At 45.1% G+C, this 16,245-nt stretch overlaps 1 long non-coding RNA gene across 4 annotated transcripts in view; it reads right to left on the reverse strand.

The window, feature by feature from the left end:
• The window catches only part of LOC126100608 (uncharacterized), an 807,357-nt gene that overhangs the window by 57,517 nt on the left and 733,595 nt on the right, over positions 1-16,245 (reverse strand). The window lies entirely within an intron of this gene.

Consider the following 16,245-nt stretch of genomic DNA (forward strand, 5'->3'; position numbering starts at 1 on the left):
GACAATGAAGACGAGTGTAATCGAAAACGTAACCATGCTAAACAAATAACTAGGCTACCACACCATGAGTCATAGATTCATTTTATAACTGTAGTAGAGTAGGATACATGTGGAGGAGATATCAGGTTTTTTTAAAAAAAAACGTCAAAGAAGCAACTGTGAAATTTATAGATGAATTTGCCTCCAAAACTCAGCCTACAAAATGTTTGCAAAAATAATTAATACTTCGTATAAAAACCGTAACAGAGATCCCTTTATTAGATGAGCAAAGTGGGTTCCGGAAATGCCGCATACGCAGTGGTAATATAGTTTAGAGACACATATAGCTTTATTGAATCGAAAAATATTTTGACATAGTGAACGGAAAGGACGTAATGATTAAAGCTGGATTTCCTATACAACTTACTGCAGCTATGAAAATATTATACAAGAACACAAAAGTAATAATAAAAGTCGGCAATAATGAAACTGGTGAAATCGCAACCAACAAGGGACTTAAACAGGGCTATAGCCTTTCTCAAACCTCATTTAACGGATGTATAAATTATTTGATTAAGAACTCGAAACAGGTAGTAAATTCGGGTGTACAAATTAATAGAAATAAATATGTTAATATCATTATGAATCCTGACAAAAGTAACAATTTTGGAATAAACTAAAGATGAGCTACAGAAATCAGTGTATAAGAGAGCATATAACCTTCGTATACCCGTAGAGGAAATTACGATCATGGTTCATCATAGGAAACGCTATCCCCCCCACTACCAACCACGCTCGAAAGTACTAATAGATAATACAGTTTTTTGGGATGCGATATAAGCTACCATATGGACAAGAATGGAGCAAATATCATTCAATAGGCTGAATGGTAAAGAAAGCATTCCGGAACAAAATAATAAAAGATACAAAATTAAAATTTTATAAAACCGTTGCTACTCCTTTATTGCTGTGTGAAAGTGGGTGACGGATCCTTAAACAAGGAGATAAAAGTAAATTACAAGAATCGGAAATGAGATGTCTCAGGGAGTGAGAGGTGTTACTGGGAAAGATCTTACAGGGAATGGTGCTATTAGTAATTAACTAGATATTTATAATATTAATGAAAAGACTGAAGAAAATAAAACATTGTTAAAATATCACCTACAAATAGTGAGTGTAGAGAATCCCACGTTAGGCCATGTTTTGTCAGCCAAGAGTAAGAAGGGGCGAGGGAAGACCTAGCATGAGGTGGCAGTGAAAAATGAAAACGGAGCAGACACAAGTGCCTAAACCTTGAAGCGCAGAAGAAGCTGAAGAAAATCTCACCAGATTCTTGATGAAGGTACTACATGCCAGGACGATTCTACAGCAAGCACCACTCATAAGGCTTCAGTTTCATTTGCCTATAGTATTTGGCAGTCTTCTAACAGCTGCTCCGAGCTGTGAGTTACCCATGGCTACGGACATAACGGAGCGCTATGAGAGTACTGCACACATAGCGACACCGAGTCCTTGTTTGTGATGTATTTCAAGACGAGGATTTATTATGTGCGCAAGTCACGTTACTTTCTTTATTCTTTCTGAAAATACAGTAGGAGACATAATAATGACCAAAAAGAATCGTGCTGCTTACTATTCCTGTCATGGCAACGTTTCGTCAGAACCAGGTGGCTCTAGTGTCTGCAATATTATTTGAATGTGCCTCATTTCACCCACACAGGCATCATATAAAAATTTAGTGCCTGTGCTTTGGTTATTTTCTTTCTCCTCCTTTGCTTTCGTTTTAAAACGCTGCCTCCCACCGAGAAAACCAAAGTACATTTCAGGTGCACAATATGTTGTGGAAAGTTTTCGGAAATGGGAAAGGGATTGTTATTATTTGTCTTCCAAAGGGAAAAACAATAAGTGCCGTATAATATATAAGCTATCTGGACCAATGAAAAAAAAGTTTGTGAGTAGAGCCTAGACTGAAAAGTATCGATGGGAACACAGGGAATTTAAGTATAGTTGTTCCCCAGTCCCTCCTGTGCACCACTTGACTTCACGCATTCACTAATGTAAAACAAATTTGTAGCTGTCAAACGTTTTGTGTCCAGTAGATATGTTGCAGCAGCAATATTTCAGAGCCATTCCAGAATCTCATTAACGATGGAATCAATTAGCTAAAAGACACGTTGGGCAGGATTTGTTAACCCATGACGGGACCAAGTAAAAACCAATTTCATTTTTATCTACATCAGCATAAACATATAAAACCCGCAAGCCGTCTTATGTTGAGTGGGAGGGCGGAGGGTACTTTGTGCAACACCCCCAACTCCCCCCCCCCCCTTCCCTGTTCCAATCGGGAATGGCCCGCGAGAAGAACACTTCTTGGTAAATCTCCTGTGAGCGATTAGTTTTATATAGTCCACTTTAAATCGCTCGGTACACACACTGTTCGATATTGTGTGGATGTGACTGCTTCCATTGATTTCTCTGCCATCGTGTAATGATACAATAAAGGGACATCTTTCCCAATAATGCGTAACACGTTGCATTTGTTATGTTGTGGGGTCAGTCGCCAATCCCTGTCGTCCATCCCATTTCAAGGACGCTGCAGTAGGAACAAAGGCTGTAGTTAGCTCTCTGTATGAACCCCGAATTCTCTCATTGTCCCGTCGTGGTTGTCCAGTGACATTTAAGCGGGAAGGATTAACAGTTTTCCTGACTCTTGTTGGAGAACACACTCCCGGAATCTGAACAGCCTCTCTAGTGTTGTCTAACACTGGAGTGCGACAAACTATTTCGTGACCACCCAGTACTTAGCAGAATTCCCCCCCCCCCCCCTCCCCACCTCCTAATCACGAAACGCGCCAGTCTACTGTGGATATTTTCTGTATATTAATCCTATCTGGTAAGAGCCCACAACTGAAGAGCAGTTCTCGAGAATCGATCCAACAAGTGGTTTGTATACCACTTCTTCCGTGGTTGAGCTACATTTCCTTGTTAATTCATCTAAGGAACCTCATTCTGGCGTCTGCTTTTCCTACAGTTAGTTTTATTCGGTCGTTCCACTAGAGGTAGCTCGGATATTTGTTGCAGGTATTTTACGGTCGCTACTGTTTCCAGTGATCAATCGCCGATAGCGCAAGCGAACAGTAATGCGTCTTTCCACTGACTTAAGCGTGACACGATACATTAATTTTCTTTGTGAGTTGACTACAAATCCTCATACAAGCGTGGAACCTGTGCAGGTTTCCTGAATCTCACTGCAGCTTTCTGACACTGGAACTTGCCTATGTACAACAACAGACGCCAACAGCCACATGAAATTTCCGACGTTATCAACCATACTCACAAGAAACTTTCACATCTGATGATATCGCGTCCTTAAGAATGGCGTGTTGAGTTTGCGATGGTGTAAGGTGGGTGTGGCATAAGCGGTTCAAATTTGTGGCTATATCGTACTAATGCGGATCCCATCACACGAGGTCAGCTCTGTAATGCTCCAGCAAAACTGTTCTCAACCTGTACTTCCACCTCTGTGCCCTGTCGCACAACAAGACACCCAACACACTGCGTTCGGCATGTCTACAACATCAGCAGGAACCGATAGAAAGGTCGCCCCCAGGTCTCAAACAGGAATAAGCAAAGCTAAATCAACGTAGTCATGCTTCATTTACAACATAATGATGATTTGCTGCCGGCCGGAGTGGCCGAGCGTTTCTAGGCGCTACAGTCTGGAACCGCGCGACCGCGGTGCTAACGAACAACCTTGTCTTTTCCGCCGGCCGAAGTGGCCGAGCGGTTCTAGGAGCTACAGTCGCAGGTTCGAATCCTGCCTCGGGCATGGATGTGTGTGATGTCCTTAGGTTAGGTTTAAGTAGTTCTAAGTTCTAGGGGACTGATGACCTTAGAAGTTAAGTCCCATAGAACTCAGAGCCATTTGAACCATTTTTGATGATTAGCTTTTCGGTAGCACAAGTTAATTCACACGCTAATTATTTACACGAAAATGGCTAGGCTACAAATTGACCCTGCAGAGGCAAAATCCATGCCAGCGCAACGATGTTAGGAACTGCTACACTCAAAACCTGTCCACCACCTCGTGCCACCTCGCGTGTGTCGAAGCAGAAGTCGTGCACATCCAACGCTCACGGGGGCCCAGGAAGATGTGAAGTTTTCTACCGGTATCGGCTCTGGACAGGTTCACTCAACGAATGTTTCTGCCAACCAGTCAGGGATCGGTATCTCCCGCCACGCTACTTTAACAATATCATCTTACAGGAGCTGCTGTTTCAAAAAAATAATAAATCTCTCTAGATGATTCCGTGGGAGCCAGACCATCTTTGTTTGCATACCCTGAATATTTCAACTTTCCTTGTTACTAAACAGGACATACGCATTGAAGTGCAGGGCTGTGATTTGTTGCCTTTCGATTTCTCGGTCTCTACTATTTTAGGTGCACAAGGCAGGAAGAATCGTTGCCTGTCGTTGTCATGGCGCCATCCTGTCGACGGAGCTACGCTGCATCGCATACCTTCCACCTTTTTACAAAGGGCTATTGTGTCTCTCCAAGCCCTCGGCCACTTTGGCCAGCTACTTTCTATCGGCCTCCGTACTCACGCCGATTTTCAGCGTTCCCACAGCACGTGACATTAAACTGGTTTTCTTTTTATTTATTCTCTCCGTGCAATTATTAGTTGTACCCGCTAGAAAGCCCTAAATGCAGGAACGAAGCTGATCTGATTGTCCATACCTGCGGAACTGTGTAGTCTGGGGTTGAAATACTGTATGTAGCCTAGTATGAACACTCCTCTAAACGGTGATAGTCCCTGAGTTTCCATTCCGGTATTTAAGGATTAGAGGATCAACCTGGACGTCATTAACTGATGTCCACAAAACACGATTGCGTGACCAGAAAGTTGAGGTATGGTGTGCAGTGTCTGCACGCCGCATTATTGGTCCCATCGTTCTTCATCAGACGATGACTTAGGCGCATTACATTGCCAACATTTTGACGCCATTTGTGGCTGCATTAAAGGAGGGGCAAAAGACCTATAATTACTTCCAACAGGATCTAGTAATTGCCCATACAGCGGACCGAGTCTTGGAGCACATTTACACAATCCTCACACCTGAAGGAGTTATTAGCAGAGGTCAGTCTGATCGCGGCCTTAGCTGGCCACCCACGTCACCTGACCTGTCAGCGTGCGATTACCTTGTGTGGGGAGCCCTCAAGTCTAAGGTGTATCGTAACAACCCTCATAGTCTTAAAGAACTGCACCGGAACATTTAGTAGGAGTCAGAAACTTGCTGACCAGGGCCCAAATCTGCGACGCGATTAGTAGCGTTGACTTTCAACATCTGCTGTCGTCACGTTAGTGCCGTATTTCCTTTCCTCTGCTGTGTTTCTTTGTACCCTGTAGCTCTGTTCTCTGGGTCACATTAATTTGCTCCACCCTGTACACAATACTGCATAAACCAGCAACGTTCTGACGTTATGAACTTGTAAGTTATGATACACAAAACTTTTTGCATATTCAAGCATAACAGTGACATTTAACAGAGAGTACATGAAACAAAAAAGTAATGCAAATTATTGAGAAAAAAGGCTTCGTTCTTAAGGCATTGTGAGGGACAATTAATGCAAGTTTTTGGAAGCAAATGAGTTCTATTTAATGAAAATAATCCCACTGTGCGATATCAAGTTGAAAAAAAAATAATACTGGAAAAATGTTCAAAACGTTTTAAATTGTAAATATACCCGGTAAGCTGGAGACTGTACAACGTTTTAGAGCATATATATTTAGTGACAAACAATGCGAATGATTGTTGATGATAGCACTCGTTATCCAGTTCGACCAAACACAGCACCAACTTTTGTCTGCAAAGCAGTCTGCGCTCATCAGCACGCAAACTGGAAATGGCTCATATTTTTCGTACTGTTTCCACGTCCCGGTGAATTTATGGATTCAGAAAAGATGAGAGCAAATAGGAAATGAAAATAGTTGGGACTTCATTCCCAAACAGTCAAGAATTCAGGAGCACACACTGTTAAAACATTTCAGTTAAACAGAACGATGAGGTACGAGCAGTTTAAATAAGACTCTGCCGTTTCCTGCATTTAGATAAGGGCAGCACGAAGCGATGCAGTGTCAAAGTATATTGTCGGTATGACCCCTGACACGGGGCATTCGTTAACAGCGAAATGTGAGTTCACAATTTTCCAGAATAATATTGGTGTTTGATTAGTTTCGATTATTTTAGTCGCGATCATTACAGCAGAAACTGTATGCGGGGAACAATTTCTTGTTAGTTCAATCTTAAGCACGAGGAAAATTATTTGTTCTGTACGTAGCAAAGCGTGAAGAGTACGGAAAACTCGACTGATTTTGCTCGTTTACAGCAATCTTCATGGTAATTGTGCGAGTAGGATGAAATAATCAGTGATGTGTCGGCAATTCTTTATTCGCTTATAATGATACTGTGAATGAAACACTACCGGATAAAATGCAGGGTGGTTGTAATTAAACTTTTTCTACTTGAGCCGGTGTAGAGGGAAAACTATTTCCGTATGGGTGCCCCACATTATAGGAACGAAGTTTAGACTTTGCGCTGCAGTATTTGCGTTGTTAGTAGTTTTAGTGTCACGACTTGCTGTTGGACGCCGTTATTGGTACTGCAAGGTAGGGTTGAACACAAGCGTCAGTGTAGGTTGCAGTTGCAGACAGTCAACATGAGTGTGGACAAGGTGTGCAGGCCTCTACTCGTAAAGCTGTTGTATCAAAACAACAGCAATTGTGCTACTGGTCTTCGTGACTATCAACACACCAAAGAAGTACGGAGAAATCATCTTTCCACACCGGCGTTGAAGGACATGATTCCGAAGTTCGAACTGACGGGCGACTTTGGAATTGCTCCTGGCAGAAACCGAAGAAGTTACCGTTGCCGTGGATGAAGATGCTGGACGCAATGTGCGATCTTCAAACAGTGCACGAGCTGTCACGACACCTGAACATTTCGTGATCCACCGTTTGCAAAAAACTGCGAAATTATGTCCAGACCTTCTCAAGCAGTAAAAGTTTAATTATATGTACCATGTATTTGTTACACCCTGAAATGAGCACACTGGTCGATTTGGAGAGCTGTGGATGGTGTAGAACTGGTGCTCGGCGGTCAAGTGAGGCTCCACCGGTACGTAAGCCGTGAAATGTGGTGTGTGTGTGTGTGTGTGTGTGTGTGTGTGTGTGTGTGTGTGTGTGTGTGTGTGTATGTGTGTGTGTTGGCTGGTTCAAATGGCTCTGAGCGCTTTGGGACTTAACTTCTGAGGTCATCAGTCCCCTAGACTTAGAACTACTTAAACCGAACTAACCAAAGCACATCACACACATCCATGCCCGAGGCAGGATTCGAACCTGCGACCGTAGCGGTCGCTCGGCTCCAGACTGTAGCGCCGAGAACCGCACGGCCACTCCGACCGGCTGTGCGTGTGTACCAGTCAGCTGTACAGAATCAGTCTTTGATGTTGCTGAGCAACAGTCATACAATAATTTTTAAATGAAAACACTGCCATTTGACTGTATTGGTGTTTAGTTAATTACGACCCAGGTTTCGTCCTTTTATGCCGTTTTCAAACCAAAAAAATGGCTCAAACAGCCTGAGCACTATGGGACTTAACTGCTGAGGTCATCAGTCCCCCAGAACTTAAAACTACTTAAGCCTAACTAACCTGGGGACATCACACACATCCATGCCCGAGGCAGGATTCGAACCTGCGACCGTAGCGGTCGCGCGATTCCAGACTGTAGCGCCTAGAACCGCTCGGCCAACCCGGCTGGCCGTTTTCAAACGATTGCGTTTCCGTCATTAACATGTATTACAGCATATCAAGCTCAAAATTGATCGTAAATTAAGAAAAATATTCGTTCCCCATGAGCATCTGGCATTTCGTGGGGAGCCAATATTTTTCTTACTTTATGACTAGTTTTGAGCTTGATGTCCTGCGATATTTGTTAGTGACATAAACTCAATCACTTGTAAACGGCATAAAAGGCCGAAACCTCGGTCGTAATTAAATGGACAACAATACAATCAAATGGCAGTGTGTGCATTTAAAAATGTAAGGAATCAGATGATTAAGAGGTCCGACGTGAAGAAGCGATAGAATAGCATCGTGTGCCCGCGATCACGACGTGAGTGAAGCGTCCTATTTGTAAGTGTATAAGCGCGTACTGACCGATGTGTCTATAGGGAACGGTGTATCGCTCGCAGCTATATAGTATAGCGTAAGAACAGGGGTCCTAAGAGGTCGTAGCCGACAGGGACCAGAGAGGAGTGTCACTGTTTGTTATTGACAATCCGTTTCCATTCCGACAGGAATTGCTGCTGCAAGTGAACGCAGGTCCATTTCATGCTTTTTCCGATCGAAAATTGCGAAGGGTAGGGCGTACAACTGATATTTGGTGTGGGGGACAAAGCAGAAAAACTGGACAGTGGGTGAATAGGGGCGTGTAGTAAGGCCAGAGGAGTCGCGATTTTCCCTCTTTTCATATGAAACAAGACGCCGTGTACATTGATGGTTTAATGAAAAGTTTATCTAACAGTGAGTGATGGATGCATGAGGGGCAATCAAATGAAAACCGAACACCCGCCACAAAACTAACCACTTCTTCTTCTTCCTCTTCTACTTTCGCTTGTGCCTTTTTCCCGCAGGGACGGCATGGTTGATAGGATTTGGCAATGTTAGATTAAGGGGTGGCCGGACGTCCTTTCTGCCACCACCCGGTACCACCTGGGACGGAATTAGCGTACCCCAACTGTCTGCGACTAGTGCAATCCATGGAATAATGCGAAGGTGTTCAGGTGTTTGCGAGCCGTGTAACTGAGGCGGGACAGGGGGACCAGCCCGGTATTCACCTAGGGGGATGTGGAAAACCGCCTAAAAACCACATCCAGGCTGGCCGGCACATCGACGGTCGTCGTTAATCCGCCGGGCGGATTCGATCCGGGGCCGGCGCGCCTACCCGAGCCCACGAAGCAGCTCATTAGCGCTCTCGGCTAACGTGGCGGGTCACAAAACCAACCAACACACGCGTTAAAACATTTGTCTCACCGGGAGACAAGAAGATCAGTTCCTGTTTCATTGAAAGCTGTCGGTCGCTGTCGGACTCACAACCGCACCCACTCCTGCACTTCCTCGTCCAGCTGAAACCGACGTCCAGACACGTATTTTTTCAGGTCGCCGAGATGTGAAATCACAAAGGAAAATATTTGAGCTGTACATATGATTTTGCCGTGTTTTCCAAACAAATCACCAGAATGGCAATGTGGTGGCGAGCATTACCGTCCAACAGGATCATTCCGTCCGACAGACTGATGACCTTAGAAGTTAAGTCCCATCGTGCTCAGAGCCATTCCGTCCGATAGCATTCCGACAGCCCGAACACAATCAGTGGAAACATCCCACATCTCTCCAAAAAAAGTCTGACCGGGGAGTCATGATGATCTTCCTCGATTGCTGGGCCTCTCTGAACGTCGAGTTCCTTCAACGTAGCACCACAATCAGTAGGCAGCGCTGTAGAGACACTTTGCATAAACTGCGGCGCCCATAAGCCCAAAACGCCCGGGAATACTGTCGGAAGGAAGCATTCCGTTGCACAACTCCCGCCCCCCACACTGCTGACCGGATGAACGCTAAACCACAGCAATTTGGTTGGGAAACACTGCAACATCCTCCGTTCAGTCCGGATCATTCGGAGTGTTATTTTCACATCGTTGGCTAACTGAAGAAAGAAATGCATGAAGCGATTGCGGATGCGTTAGCGGCCGACAGCGTTCTACTATAAAGGAATTCATGGTGTCGTCTACCAGAGCGATAAATGTCTTAATGCTTGATTACTTTTAAATGAAAGCACACCATGGTTCCATGGTGGCAGGTGGTCGCTTTCATTTCACTGTCCCTTATAGTTCAAGCCGAAGGTTGCTAGTTGTCGTTTCAGTGATCTTTATCTTACGATGACTTATTCAGGTTATTGTGAGCATGAAACATTAGTCTCTTTCAAAATTCTCGGTGACCTTATGTTGCCCATTCTTCTACATATTGTTTTTGGAAATTTGTGATAAGGTCTTTTGGGACCAAACTGCTGAGGTTGTAAGGTGGCGTGGTCTCCTGACCTTCATTTCTTACATATTCCGTCCTCACAATCGTATTCTGTACATCAAGACGCTTTATTCGAACCAAAACTCGATAAGGTAGAATCAATTTTGTATGAATTCATGTAAGCGATATGCAAATCTAATAAGTAAATTGCAAGTGCGCACCGAGGTTGAAAAAAGTCGAGGCTGGCGTACACAACATGACGGCCACAGGAATTTTCGTTCCAAAGAGGAAACCAGCCTGCTGGGAAGACCATCCCTTCAGAGGGCTGGGTCAGCAACACACCTACTTCGGCTGAAGCGACTGCCCAGAGAGAAGACAGCTTTTGCCAGAGCGAAGGGATAACGACCTTTGTGTTCGACTTAAAAGCAAATTCCTCTACATTGTGTGGGAGCGCCCAGAAGACCCATTTTTTCACGGACCGACCGCATAGCTATGGAGTTCTCACAGGACAGTATACGCCTAACGGCGATGCTACAGATTTCCGCATTGGTCGACTTAAATGAAACGTCATTCTACCGTTTAAAAAAGTAATGCTGATTGGTGGAATATTTCTGACGCAAAGAGTCAGAGGAATGATGGAAAGGCAGTGAATGATATACCCTGGCAACTTTTCCAGAGTGACGGGCCGTTCTGTTGTCGCTCTTGGAGCGGGAACACGTAACAAGAGCGAGTGCGCTCGTACGCGTACGCAAAGAGCGAGGAACAAAGTCTCTCCTCAGTACTTCCCTGGGAGTGCACCTCTGTCGTTAGTGAATCAGAGTGACACTCCATATTGAGTCGTTCGCGATCAAGCGTTGTTCACTGTGTTGGCCACCACAATTATGTGCGTTGTGAACACAGACAGAGTATAGTTCAACGCCTGTGAGCGAGTACTGAGTGGCATCGCGGTGGACTGGTTATCTGACTGGTGTACCACGCCAATAGTTAGACTAGGGGCAGATAGGAATCCTTGACTTCATCAAGGCGTAGGGAGAGTTTAATTGGCAAAGGTCAATCCAGATAGAAAGAGATAGTTGTGTTATTTGTCAGCAGCGAGTGACGGAAGCAGCTGTCATCGCAGCTCACGGTATTGTGCGACACAGCGTATGCAAGCCCCATCTGTCCTCCATAACAGTACACTCCATTACATTTCTCACGTGACAGCCTTGACCATACCTGGAAAAGTTATTCAAGTTGTGTAGGCGCGGCTCTCAGCCATTCTGCCAAGTAAATAACATTCTTAAAGAAAAGGGAGAAAAGAACCTTTCCATACTTTATAAAATAATAGCATTCCTATCCATAAGAGGCAATCTACTGTTCCGAAAAGAACCCAGCAATTTATTATCATTTTATAAGAAAAGTTTCACTTGATTTCTCAGATTTTTCGTTCGTTTAATGTTTTTCGTACACTAATTAGCAATACTCCTGTACCCAAGTATCCCACTAGTTACGTAAGAAAATATATAGAATATTTTTGTGTCCTTTCCTTACAGCGGACGACTCCAGAAGATATTTGTTGCTGAATGTTTTTCAAGCAGTTTTTGTTGGTACATTAGGAGCGTCTGTCTGACTTCTGTGGTGGTGTGAGGTGGAAATTGTTTCTTGCAGGAGCCAAAGGATACTTCTATCAATCCATTGTGCAACTTGACAAAATAAAACCCACACACTCACAGGGTCATCGGCCCCTAAGCTTACACGTTACCTACTCTAACTTAATCTAACTTACGCTAAGGACTACACACACACCCATGCCCGAGGGAGGACTCGAACCTCCGACGGAGGGAACCGCGCGGACCGTGCAAGATGCCCAAGACCGCGCGGCTGGCCCGCGTGGCTTTCTACGTATTCATGATGACTGTGTTGTACACATTCCAGTCTTCCAAGATGACAGCAGCCATATTAACAGGGCTGCACACATACATTATTGGATTGGCGAAGACTCGAGACAGCCTATCGCTCCTCGAGTAGCCCATTAAATTAGTCAGTCTTAATCCCACAGAAAACGTCTGTCACTATTTGCAACAGCAGGTGATAGACAGTAATAATGAACGTTCCCTCAATTTCGTAGCTGTGTGGAATCTAACCATCAGTGAATGGTTTCAACTGGATAATATACCTGGACATATTTCTCGACTGTCTTACTAGGCAAATTGAGATTGTTGTCTAGACCAGAGGTAGTGTTACACTATTAGTGTTGTGTTTCCAGGGAAGTTCTTACGATTTTTGGCCGATGCGATTATTTTATTGTGACATTTGCTGTTAAGTTAGTATCTGAATGTTTTATTGTTAATGGGAGTAGCGGCGTTTACTTGAGTTTCAAAGCACGAATCAGGTGGATAAACTTCTGTAGAAATGGTGTTGTGGCTGATTGTGCCCTAAGGAGACTTTTTCTGTAGGACGGCTGACTGACATGTGGAGGACCTGGGTTCTACATCTACATCTACATCCATTCTCCGCAAGCCACCTGACGCTGTGTGGCGGAGGGTACCTTAAGTACCTCTATCGGTTCTCCCTTCTATTCCAGTCTCGTATTGTTCGTGGAAAGAAGGGTTGTCAGTATGCCTCTGTGTGGGCTCTAATCTCTCTGATTTTATCCTCATGGTCTCTTCGCGAGATATACGTAGGAGGGAGCAATATACTGCTTCACTCCTCGGTGAAGGTATGTTCTCGAAACTTCAACAAAAGCCCGTACCGAGCTACTGAGCGTCTCTCCTGCAGAGTGTTCCACTGGAGTTTAGCTATCATCTCCGTAACGCTTTCGCGATTACTAAATGATCCTGTAACGAAGCGCGCTGCTCTCCGTTGGATCTTCTCTCTCTCTTCTATCAACCCTATCTGGTACGGATCCCACACTGCTGAGCAGTATTCAAGCAGTGGGCGAACAAGTGTACTGTAACCTACTTCCTTTGTTTTCGGATTGCATTTCCTTCGGATTCTTCCAATGAATCTCAGTCTGGCATCTGCTTTACTGACGATCAACTTTATGTGATCATTCAATTTTAAATCACTCCTAATGCGTACTTCCAGGTAATTTATAGAATTAACTGCTTCTAGTTGCTGACCTGCTATATTGTAGCTAAATGATAAGGGATCTTCCTTTCTATGTATTCGCAGCACATTACACTTCTCTACATTGGGATTCAACTGCCATTCCGTGTGCCATGCGTCAATTCGTTGCAGATCCTCCTGCATTTCAGTACAATTTTTCATTGTTACAAGCGCTCGATATACCACAGCATCATCCGCAAAAAGCCTCGGTGAACTTCCGATGTTATCCACAAGGTCATTTATGTATATTGTGAATAGCAACGGTCCTACGACACTCCCCTGCGGCACACCTGAAATTACTCTTACTACGGAAGACTTCTCCCCATTGAGAATGACATTCTGCGTTCTGTTATCTAGTGACAGGGATTTTTCCTTGGCGTGAGGACTGGAACGGGGGGTACTCATTCTCATGATGCCAACTGAGAAGCTACTTGACCGAGTAGTAGCGGCTCCAGGTCAAAGCAATTGACAACAGCGGAGAGAACGGTGTGCTGAACTCGCGTCTCTCCATACCGGATCCAGTGACGCCATTGGCGGATGACACGGCGGTCGTTCAGTACGGATCGGCCCGCCAGGACCTATACATGGAGTTTACGTATACGTTTTTATCCCGTACATTTACACAGTCCCGGTCTCGCCATGGCGATTTTCCACTGAGTAGCACACTCAAATGATAAAGAGCGACAGTATGGCCGTTTCCAGTCCTCCTACTACTGGGGAAATGTAAATAACTGATAAGTAAAAATAAAATTGGAAGAAGCAGACGTACAAGGGTGGACCGAGCGCCCGCATCTGCCTGTTAAAAACTCGGGTCTCCTCCCGCCAGACAGTGCGCCACCAGGAACTTGACGCTGCGGCCGATCACGGCGCAGTAAGTAGCACCTGCTCCCCCTCTCGCGGCCACAAATCACACCCGACAAAGGGGGGCCTGATGGGGAAAAAAATAAGAAAGGAAAAGCGAAGGGCTGCGTCCAGAATAGGCCCGCCGCCCTCATATTTCGGGATCCGCGCAAAGACTCGAGATTTATGAGCGTCGCGGCCGCTCAGTTCGGCGACAGTTTACTGGCGCTCAGATACTGTGCTGCCGCCAGCTCACGGACTGACGCGTCCCCCTCGTGTCTTTCTGTCGGTGGCGGCAGCCGACCTTATCGGCTGAAAGGGCGTCCAGTACCTCCACCTTGCTGACTAGAGTCTGTCGCGTGTTCCCGAGTCACACAGAGTTGGCACCGTGTGGCGGGTGGCCATAAACTATTAAGTATCATTTCAAAATAATCAAGCTGCGACCACGAAATCTGGTGATGGTGTTAGTCCTCCTCTACATAATTATCCACCCTGCAATGCGACACATCTTCCCCAAAGATGGATGACCTGGAGGAGACATTGGTAGAAAAGTTTGCATTTTGAGTAGTTTTGTAAAAATTTATTAGCTTTCAGAAAGTGCCCATACAGCCATTTCAATGCTGTAACGTCAATTATGAGGATACGAATGTAAGGACAAAGCAACTCCGGGAATCGAATCCGGCGCCCTGGCAGCGCAGCTATCGAGGAGGACTATTTTGACTATTACGGAGCGTTTCACCACGAAAATCAACTCGTCGCCGCTGGGGAAATGCGTGTCACGCAATGGGTTCAAATGCCTCTGAGCACTATGAGACTTAACTTCTGAGGTCATCAGTCCCCTAGAACTTAGAACTACTTAAGCCTAACTGACCTAAGGACATCACACGCATCCATGCCCGAGGCAGGGTTCGAACCTGCCACCGTAGCGGTCGCGCAGTTCCAGACTGTAGCACTTAGAACCGTTCGGCTACCCCGGCCGGCGTGATGGGTTCCTCGTGTGAGGAAAAAGGAAGAATTTACTGGATTCTTTGTCAAGAAAATAGAAAATACGGCATGTGAGACCAAGAAGCAACATTGTGTCTCACGCAAAGTGAGCTGAGGAGTTTTTACGGGGCAAAAGTAGCCCCTTGGACAGTTCTTGCCGACGCTTGCTGTACACAGCCTCCGGTAGCCTGGTCAGGATGTCTCACTAGTGTGCTCTTGTGATAGTGTTCGCCTGAAAAGCACAACCTGTTTGCAACACATCACGTTATTCCGAAAAAATCGCAGCATCTCCTTGCCCTATGACAGTTGCTTCTTCTCTTTTTTGGCTGTGGTGAATCCACATGTTTTCTCCGCCTGCAGTGATCTTTTGTCCCGGTGTCACAATGACGAACACAGCACTCGTCGATGGCGATTATGCAGCTAAAGTAGTCATCTGAATTAGCCTAAGAGAGCTGCAACAATTCGTTGGTGCCTCGGTTTGGGAGACTTTTTGAGCGGGCGTCGTCCTTTGTCACATCCAAAATGTGCGATACATTGAAAATGGATCCATGACAAATTTTTACCTTTGTCTACTACCGCCTTGATTGTAATACGCCAATAACCGACCACAAGTATCTCCACTTCTCTCTCGATTACCGCTTCATAAGAGAGACACAGTCTGCCACTTCGTTCTACGTCGTTCAGATTTTTATGGCCAAGCTGGAAACGTCTGCGCTGCTTGACCACTATGTCATACAATGACCCATCGTTTTCGTGCAATTCAATCAACTCATCAGTGACTGCTGGAGCACTATTCCCCTTCAAATACAACAAACGCATAAACGCACGATACTCCACTTAGCAAGCTGCACCATTTTGGTTTAGTTATGCTTAACGGTGTACTGCGATACCTGCGATGCCGTGGCTTGGCTGTTATTTATCTCAAAAAATAAAATAAAATAAAAATAAACAAAATAGCTTTATCTTTTCGAGGCAACAATTGAAAGATTGTGTCGAACCTTGCTATGAATTCATTATACAGGATTGTATTGTTCTCTTTCTTCTAAGAACGTAGGCTTTAGCGCCTTTTGTCGATTATGTTAAAAGTTTTTGGGTAATGGTACGGCGTGCCGGCCGCGGTGGCCGAGCGCTTCTAGGCACTTCAGTCCGGAACCGCGCGACTGCTACGGTCGCAGGTTCGAATCCTGCCTCGGACATGGATGTGTGTGATGTCCTTAGGTTAGTTAGGTTTAAGTAGTTCTAAGTTCTAGGGGACTGATGACCTCAGATGTTAA

Source organism: Schistocerca cancellata, chromosome 9, assembly GCF_023864275.1.
Source record: "Schistocerca cancellata isolate TAMUIC-IGC-003103 chromosome 9, iqSchCanc2.1, whole genome shotgun sequence".
In the NCBI taxonomy this organism is placed as follows: domain Eukaryota; kingdom Metazoa; phylum Arthropoda; class Insecta; order Orthoptera; family Acrididae; genus Schistocerca; species Schistocerca cancellata.